Genomic DNA, 9587 nt, shown 5'->3' with positions numbered 1-9587 from the left:
GCTATGAAGTCACATCATGACAGTCTGAAAAGTGACAAAGTTCCCTGCAGATTAGCATGTAAAAACATCAGTGAAGGGAGTGCCTAGTTGGCACAGTTGATTAAGTGACTGACTCTTGATTTCAGCTCAGGTCTAATTTGAGGGTCGTGAGATCAAGCCCCATGTTGGGTTCTGATGCTCAGTGCAGTCTTGGATTTCTCTTTCCCTCTCCCTCTGCACCCCGACCCCTGTTGTCTCTGTCTCAAAGAAAGAAATAAAATTTTAAAAATAAATAACTAAACAAACAAACAAACAAACAAACAAAAACATCAGGGAAGGATTTACATGGCCAGCTAGGTTCACATAATGATCCATTATCAATCAGGCCAGGGTGATGAAACATTATGGTTATAATCCACCTCTATCATCTGGAAAATGGATATTTTGGTTGGGAGTTCCATAAGAATTATAGGATTGCAGTGGAAGAAAAACAGTTTCCTAAAGAAATAAGCCAGGGAACTGTTACAAGTAGAGTATCAGGAAAGTAAACTGGGTGATCAGAATTGACAGACATCAGCAATATATATTTGCTAACATTTGTTGAACATGTACTACATGACTGGTATTAGTCTGAACATACTAAATGTATTATATTATTTCATCTTCACAATAATCATAAGAAATAGGTTATATTTTTATCTCCAATAAAGTTTAACAAATTAAGACTTAGAGAAATTAAATAAATTGCTCAAGGAGGTATGGCCAGTAGCTAGAAAGGTTGGATGGAACATAATGTCTGATGTAGCTCTTACAATCATTCTGTACCACCTCCAAGTTGGGAACTGCTGTTCTTTTTTATCCACTGAGACACACAGCATGATTTGTACGTCCTAGGTATCCTTCTTTGTGAATAGTTTAGTTTGTTAATGTCACTAAAATATATTTCAAAGCAAACTGCATGTATCAGATGTATCTATAAAACAGGAAAATGAGTAGGAATATCATACTCATAATTTCGATCTTTTTTATTTTAGTGAAGCCACTGGATTAATTTAAAACAAACAGCAACATCAGCATGGGTAATCTTCTTTATACTTGGGCCAAATATAATGCTTCAAACCCTTTCCTATAGACTGCTGCCAAAGCAGGTATTTGTCTCTTTTAGAAATTAAACACTTGATAGTTTCTACCTTTAACCTCTATGCTGATTTAGTATGTATTCATTCCTGGGTTGAATTTCTTTCTTTTGATCTTGTTCACCAATCCCACCAGCAAATGTTATGCTGAGACACCTCTCTTTCATCCATGGTACTGATGTTACCATACTACTTACCACAATAGAGTCCATACATTATCTATCTGATATTGTTGTTTAATGTTTGTTATTCCATTAGATAATAAGCTTTCTGAGTCAGGGGTTGTGTCTACTTTATTCATCATTGAATGCTCAGTGGCTAGCCAAGTGTTTGGTAGGTAGAAGAGTCAAACAACAGGTAATCCTGAATGAATAAATGTACCCATATTTTAATATATGTAGCACATATTTTGTCTAATCTGAAGTCAAATTCTGTTATTATTATTGTTTTGTTTGATATTTAAGGTCAAGATAAAATGTCTTAGGACTAATATGACGTTTTCCTACTTTCAGCTTATTTGTCAGATGGAAACATACTGAGATTTGTTCATACCACCCTGTCCTTGCTCACACTGTTTCCTTGGCTTACATTGTCCAACTTTTGCTTTCCTGCAGGGTAAATTCCTAGTCTCCATTCTAGAATTTTTCTATCACCACATCATCTATAAATCTGTTTTGACCTCCCTATGGTAGTTTCTTCTCCACTCATGTTTCTATGGTGCAATTCTATTAATGCTCTTATCATCTGTCACTGTTATAAGTTTAAATGCTCGTATCTTGGAGAATGGATGCTGTCGCTGAACATGACTTCATATTCCTGGAAACTAACAGAATACTTGGAACATAGTGCTATTTTCATGTTCATCATTTTTTTGATCAATAGAACCTTATTTCTTGTGGAATTCATCTAAAAACTCTTTATCAGTGGCCTTACCAGAGAACCACATTCTGAGTATAGCAATAACTCTGATGTTGATGGGATTTAGCTGTTTAGGAGCTGAAAATACACAACTCCTGAGAAAAAGCCAGTTTGCTAGAGTAAAGGCAAAACTGTCCAAGAACGAAAGGATGGGGGGGGGGGGCGGGGGAAGAGGGGAAGAATTATTAAAGGTATGACAAAGGAAGTTAAAACTCAAGATAGGAGTATGTATTTTTTCAATATTGTGCAAATGTTCCCAACCAAAACTTACCTTCTGGGTGTGAATTTCCCTGGCCAATAAACTACTCACCTTATATTTTACTTCTATCTTTTCCATTCTCTTTTCCAGATTTTCAATACCATCTATCCTTTTCTCACCTGCCTAGGCTCTTATTTGGCATCCAATGTATGACACTAATCCCATGACAAAATGACTTTGTAAAACAGGATATGTAAGAGAAGTATTTTACTAATGAAAGATCACATTGAAATGAACAATAAAGTATAAAACACAGTGACTTATGCTTAGGGAGGCAGCCAGACAGAGAATCACACTGGAATCACACCAAAATCACACTGATTAAGGTTCATATTCTGACTGCCATTTACTGGTTGTGAAAATTGTTTATTAACTCTCTGAGCTCCAGTTTCCTCTTCTATATGACTGGATAATACCTACTCTGTACGGTGATTGGGAAGAAGAAATAAAATAACATACAGAACAACTGATGAATACATGCTCAGTAAGTGTGTTCTGAATTGAGTTGAATTAAAAGAAATTTGTATGACCTTACATATTTATCTCAACCCATTCAAGTAATATCCCATTTAAAAATGTTAGGAAATTAAATTTAAATAAGTGAATTAACCTTTCCAAGGTTTCCAAGTTAATAACTGGTACAATGAGGATCAAAATGCAGGAAGAAAAAAGAGAAAATGTACTTAAAGGGATGTATTGTAACAATTACCACATCAGAAAGACTCTTGAGCATATAGACAATAATACAGTACGACATATGAGAAAAATACTTAAAATATTTACTCTGTAAATAGTGATTAATAATAAACTAATATACATTCACCAAATAATGAATTATACTTGATTTCAAGCAGGGAATGACTAATTCTTATCTGCTCCATCACTTCTGTTAAAACAATACATGGTTATGCTCAAAGTGATATCATCTCTGATATAGAAGTTTGAAGATCTAAGAGCTATTATTGTGTGCAAGGTGCTAATACATCTTTTTGGAATCTCAGGGCATTTTTTGGAGGAGAAACTTGATGGAGCTTTGTAAATAATCCTAAATTTAGAGAAAAATAATTTTTAAAAAAGATAACCTCAGGTTAATGAGACAGTGGTTTCAAGATCCCATTCCACTCCAAAGCAGGCTTTCCCTAACTCATTAGCAATCTAAAGTTTTCAGGGCAGTTTAAACTTGATTTTGGAAAATTAAGTCCATCAGCAGCAGGTACTTTAGAGAAGTATTAACAGAAGCCTGGGTATTTCTGTAGCTCTGCTCCTGGAAGCATGTGCAGATTCTGAGCTCTTTTCCTTCACCCTCCACTTGCAGTAAGGGAAGCCTGAGGCATTTTTCAATGAAGCCGCTCTGGGCAAACCCTAAGGGTCTTCCTGCTGCATGTACCTAATAAAGGGAGTTGAGTAGGAGGTAGTGAAACTGGAGAAGATGAAAAGTGGCACTACAGAAGGCTCCCTTTAACTCTCCAAGTATGGAGGACCCAGTAAACAACAATCAGAACACACATGCCCCCTTGCCAGTGCCTATGATCAGCTGGTCAAACATTGGTGACCCCTGATTGTACTTAGCAGCCTGGAAAATCGCACCAGAGGCAGAGTTAGTCAGGTGACCTTCAAGAATGTTCAAGTCAGAATTTTCCAGAGTCAAGCCTACAATTACATCCCCCATTTAATATTGCTGCCTCTCAGGACAAAATAAAATAAATGACATTTGAGACAAGTTGTTCATTCCCAGTCACCTACACTTTTCGGAACCTCTTACAGGTAAAGCCAAACTCCAGTTTTCATAAACAGCCAACTCAGTACTCATCTGGACAAGTGTGGTACCCAGGAAAAATGAAAGATCTCCAGACTGTGCTCCTAGTAGCTATGCTAATCTGGAGAAGATAGCACGTTGTTATTAAAGAGTAAAGATAAGACATGTAAAATACCTAGCTAGTAGAGCAATGTCTGATGCACCACTAGCATTTAATAATAATAGAATGTATAAGGTATTCCTTTTGCTACATATTCGTTCCTTTGCTCATTTATTCCTTTGCTCATTTTGGTGACTTGCCCTTTCATTGTCCAGGCAGAGAGGATTCTGTTACTCCTTTCAAGTGTAACTACTGCAAATGTGTTCTTGCCTTAGCCTCTTCCCAGATGCTGGCCTGTCTAGAAACCCAGCTTCCAGGTGTATCCCTTTACCCATATAAGTGTACATATTCCCCCTTCCCTGGCTCTCCCTCTACTATGTAGATGGATGCAAATATCCCTCTGCATCTCACTTTCCAATCTCAAGGCCCTTTAGTTTTAAGAACCTGAAGATGCTCAAACAGAAATCATCTCACCATATATTAACGGTAATGATTTCTGTTTGACCATCAAATGAGTCCATTTTTAATTAAAGTGTAAAGCCTGACAAACTCTAAAAATATGTACTGCAGGGACGCCTGGGTGGCTCAGTTGGTTAACCGGTTGCCTTGGGCTCAGGTCATGATCCCAGGGTCCTGGGATCAAGTCTCCCAACAGGCTCCCTGCTCAGGGGGAAGCCTGCTTCTCTCTCTGCCTCTGCCTGCCACTCTGCCTGCCTGCTTGTGTGCGCTCGCTCGCTCTCTCTCTCTCTCTCTCTCTGACAAATAAATAAATATATATATAAATGCTGCATTTAAAAAAAATAAAAAATATGTACTGCAGACAAGAAAAAGAGTACATTATTAAGATTGGCAAATTAAAAACAAACAAACAAACCTTTGCAACTTCAAAAAAAAAAGTTATCAGAATTTATGTCAGAAGAAAGAATTTTTTTTTTTTTTTTTTTTTTTATGGAATCCTGAATTAGAATCCTGGCTCTTCCATTTTCTAGTTAAGAGACAGAGGGGACAAGTCAGGTCAGTTCATTTCTCCCAGCTGATGTTCCCTCCTCTGTGAAGTGAGGTTAATGAATGTTTCCTTTCCGGGCTAGAGGTCAGGAGTTTTTTATAAAGACATACCAATGACAAACACTTACATTCATGAACCCTTAGTATGTATCAGCATGTTAAAGCACTTTCCATGATACATGATACCTTATATGAGAAAGAATATTTATGTCCCCATTTAACATAGGAAAAACTGAGGCTGTATTACTATTTTATATAATTATATTACAAGTACAAGTACAAATCACTTTTTAACCAAAGCATGCCCTGTAATGTTACTTATTAATTATTATTATTATCCCTTCAAAAAGTAAGTGAACATAAGATTTACAAAGATCCATGCTTGGTTTCTCTCAAGGAAATGACGTTGTCATTCTGTGCGCCCCTCCCCCCCTCCACTGCCAGGCTTCGCAGGTGTACTGTCTACACTTGCGGACTCCACTTAGATGTGACTCTTCCTTCCTTATGCTCCTGCAATCTTCATCTCATCCCCACACCTCCCTGAATCAGGAAGAAAAGGGAAATAATGTTTCTATTAAAACAATAAGGGGACCAGAGTTGCATCATTTCTTAATTAATTGGATGGTGCCTATCCTTCTCCTCTCCTAATTACATACTTCTCTTTTCATTTCCTACTTGTGATGAGAATCTACACTCTTAAATAAAATCAATATAAAATTTGAGTTGATTGAGTATCAACTTTACTTTAAGGGAAAATGACATTAGTTCACTACACCAGCTCAAAAAAGAACTTCAGGGTTACGAGGATTAAGTTAGCTTATTCTTGATTTACTCCACACATCTTTACTGAGCAATGCTAAGTAAGTACTGGGCATAAATCAGTCAATAAGAGAAATGTGCTTTCTGTTCTCATGGGACCACACTAGCAGAGGAGACAGACCTTATCTGTGTCATTGATAAGCGGGGGTGGAAAGTGTGTATCTGTGTCTTATTTCACTTGATAGTACTGTGTAGTAGTGGTTATGGTTGTGATAATAATGTCTCATCTTTATTGGTGCATATTATATGCCAGACCTTGCAGGTATGAACTCTTTTAACAACTGTTCTAAACTGCAAGACTGGTTATGTCACTTTCCGATTTCAGTGGTTCTTGGCAGATCCAGATTAATGGGTAAACCAGCTGGGCATATGAAGGACATTAGAATATCCACAGGGCACTAAAACGTCACTGGAAGTACTTGATGGGGAAAGTCATATTTATCAGAACTCTTTTTAAGGAGAAGACAAAAAGTGGTTGGAAAAAGTAGTTTATATGGCTGCTGGGCATGGAGGGTAAAAATCTTCAGCAGGGAGGCTTAAGTGTTAAGAGTTACTCTCTAAAGTGCCTTCAAGAGAAGACGGGTTCTGTTAACTTCCACCTTTGTACATCTTTGTCAAAAGGCAGTGGGCATGATGAAAACAAAAATGGGTTACTCTCTACATCTGATGAGAGACTGAGCACTGGCAATGTCCCTGGCCAATCTCTCATGCAATCCTCTGAGCTTCCTCTAAACATATGTTGGACAGAACTCAAAAACTGTGATTAAAACAAAGGTGAATTATTGTTCTTCTAAGTCATTTTCATTCTTTAGACATGCCTTGAACTTCATAATTATATCAAATAACTTCTTACTTTACAAATCCTTCCTATTCTGGTGTCTATCTTTCTATCCTTAACTGCTACCATCCTGTCTCTGTTTATGTCTGCACACCGCTACTATCACTTCACCAATTTCTTTTCTAATTATTTATCTGACTTCACCATCAAATATGAGTTCCGTAAGTATGGTAATTTGTCTTATTCATCTTGGTACTCCATTGCTAATATCCTGAATAATGTATATAGGTGTAATATATACCAGGTAACAATTTTCTACTGAAGGAAAAATCACAGTAACTTCTTTACTAAGTCACAGCTACTGCATCTAAGAAAACTGTACGTACAGGTCAGACATTCGATAAATATTTGTTGAATGTCTATATGATCATCTGATCCCTTGTTCCTCTAAATAATGTTCATTTCCTCTAATAAGGCAAATCATTTTTTAAACTTTCTTTGGATAGTCTTTTTGCTATTCTTGTATTTCAGAACATTCCGAACGGTTTAGTTTCAAAATTCTGAAGTGTGTTAAAAATGTTATTTATAGACTAATTGGCAAAGCCATATAAATGCCATGATAGCAGCTCAATTTCTGGGTAGAGTCTTGTTTGGTTCATCATAATTTGACAAGTTGGCATGCATGAGGTTAATGAGAAAATTCATTTTATCTGACAGAGTAGGCATTTAGGAGAGCAAAAGTGACACTAATAAGGAATTACACATTATACATATTGCATAGTCTTTGTAATTTTTCTTAATATATAATGAATGGTTTGCTTTGCTGAACTCTAGTTAAAAAGAGAAAGGGCAACACCCAGGACTTCTAAAGAGAAACAGAATGTCTTAATAACTTCATGTTCAAGGCACAAGTTCAAAGTGATATCCCAGATGGGCAAACATGGACCTGACCACCTGCCTACTGTGGAAGCACACAAGAGAACTGAATTATTTGTCCACATTACTCTGAAAATAATTGTTTACAGTAATCATACCAGGTATATCCCACTAGCACTCATAAACATCCTTCTAAAATAAGCTAACAATACAAATACAGGGAAATAACCCTTTTCTTATAGGCAGTGAGTAGAGATCCAAATAACATTCCTGTTATGCCCACCAGAAGGAAAAATTCAACAAAATTTCCTCTTTAAATATTTGTTGGTGCCTACTATATGACGAGCACTGTGCAAGGTGTTAGAGAAACAGCAAAAGGCAGACATAATGTCACTGCCCTCAAGGAGCACACAATCTAGTAAGAAGAGCTTACATTCCTGAATGTTCCAGGGTGAGAACATTTGCCAGTGAGATTTAGCAAGTGAATGTTGTCAAGAGACAAATTTGGTTCTTTCTGAGTATACTGGATGCCCAATTAGTTCTATGAGGATCTCTGTCCTGACATGGGTTATTCCCTAAGAAACTGAAGAACAGAGATAGTCTCTATGTTAAACACCAAGGTCTAACCATTTCCCAACCTGGCAAAAGTTTTATAAGTCCAACTTCTTGTGCTTGTCATTAATGGTCTTGCTTGCCACTTCTAGTACCAGTGTGTGGACATACTTGGCAAAAAAATCACACACAAAAAAACAAACAAAACCAAAACAACAAAAAACCCACTATACACGTAAGGGGCTTGAGATCACTGTATTTAAGTATTTAAATATTAATCAGTAGTAGGCTCAGAAAGGATTGTGGAAGAATGGCTCTTCCCTTTCCATGTGGTGGCAGCCATCAGCTCAAAGGTAAGCCAAGGTAAGCACTTTACAAGTATATCCAGGAGCTATGGAAGAAGAAGCAGTCTGATGTAATGTGCTTTCTTCTCAGGATGCCCTGCTGGGAATACCACCAGTTCTCTGCCCTCCACAGGACCCCCTGTCTAACCTAGCCCAATAAAGTGTACAGACTGGGATACCAGGCCAACCAAGGTTATATCATATGTCAGATTCATGTGTGATATGGTGGTTGCAAATGCCTAGTTCCTAAGGGTGCTACCTACAACAAGCCTGTTCATCACAGTGTTAACAAGCTAAGGTTTGCCTTCAGCCTTCAGCCTGTTGCAGAGGAGTGAGCTGGACACTACTGTGGGGTTCTGAGAGTCTTGAATTCTTACTGAATTGGCAAAGATACTACCTACAAATTCTTTGAGGTTGTCCTCCGTGATCCATTCCTTAGAAGTATCAAAAGAAATCCTGACACCTAGTGCATCAGCAAACCAGTCCATATCACAGAGAGATTCAAGGGCTGAAATCTATACACTGCAAGAACCAACGCCTTGGAAGGGCCACAAATTCTACCACACTATTGGTGGTTCTTGCCAGGCAGTATTGTGAAGACACAATACTCTCCAGCTCCACCATTACCACTAATACAAGAAATGTTTGTAAAATTCTTACTTAATAAACAATTTAGGGTAGTAAAAAATAAATGTCAAGCCATAATAACAATATTTAGCATTTATATTGAGATTCCACTATTTACAATGTGCCCTCACAGTGCATAATCTTAGTGGCTCTCACCCCTAGCTGTGCCTCAGACTTACTTGTATGGGTTGTTAAAATCACCAATACCTAAACCCCAGACCAACAGATTCTGATTCATTAGGTCAAGAACGGTATTTTTAAGCAGTTTCATGGATGATCTGGAATTGCAGACAAGATTGAGACCTGTGTCTTTATGTCATGTTTTTCCATAGTGTTCCTGGGAAACAGGCTTTATTTATACTCCATGTGCGTTCACTCCCTTATGCTTAGATTGTTTCTCCTAAGGCACCTTCCATCTACCCAGTCATCACAAAGGCA

At 37.5% G+C, this 9587-nt stretch overlaps 1 pseudogene; it reads left to right on the top strand.

The window, feature by feature from the left end:
- The first annotated feature begins 6962 nt into the window (after positions 1-6962).
- On the top strand, positions 6963-9155 carry LOC116599732 (annotated as a pseudogene).
- Positions 9156-9587: the final 432 nt, after the last annotated feature.

The sequence above is a fragment of the Mustela erminea genome, chromosome 9 (genome assembly GCF_009829155.1).
Source record: "Mustela erminea isolate mMusErm1 chromosome 9, mMusErm1.Pri, whole genome shotgun sequence".
Taxonomy (NCBI): domain Eukaryota; kingdom Metazoa; phylum Chordata; class Mammalia; order Carnivora; family Mustelidae; genus Mustela; species Mustela erminea.
Note: the sequence above shows the minus strand (reverse complement) of the source record. Positions and strands in the feature narration are given on the sequence as shown.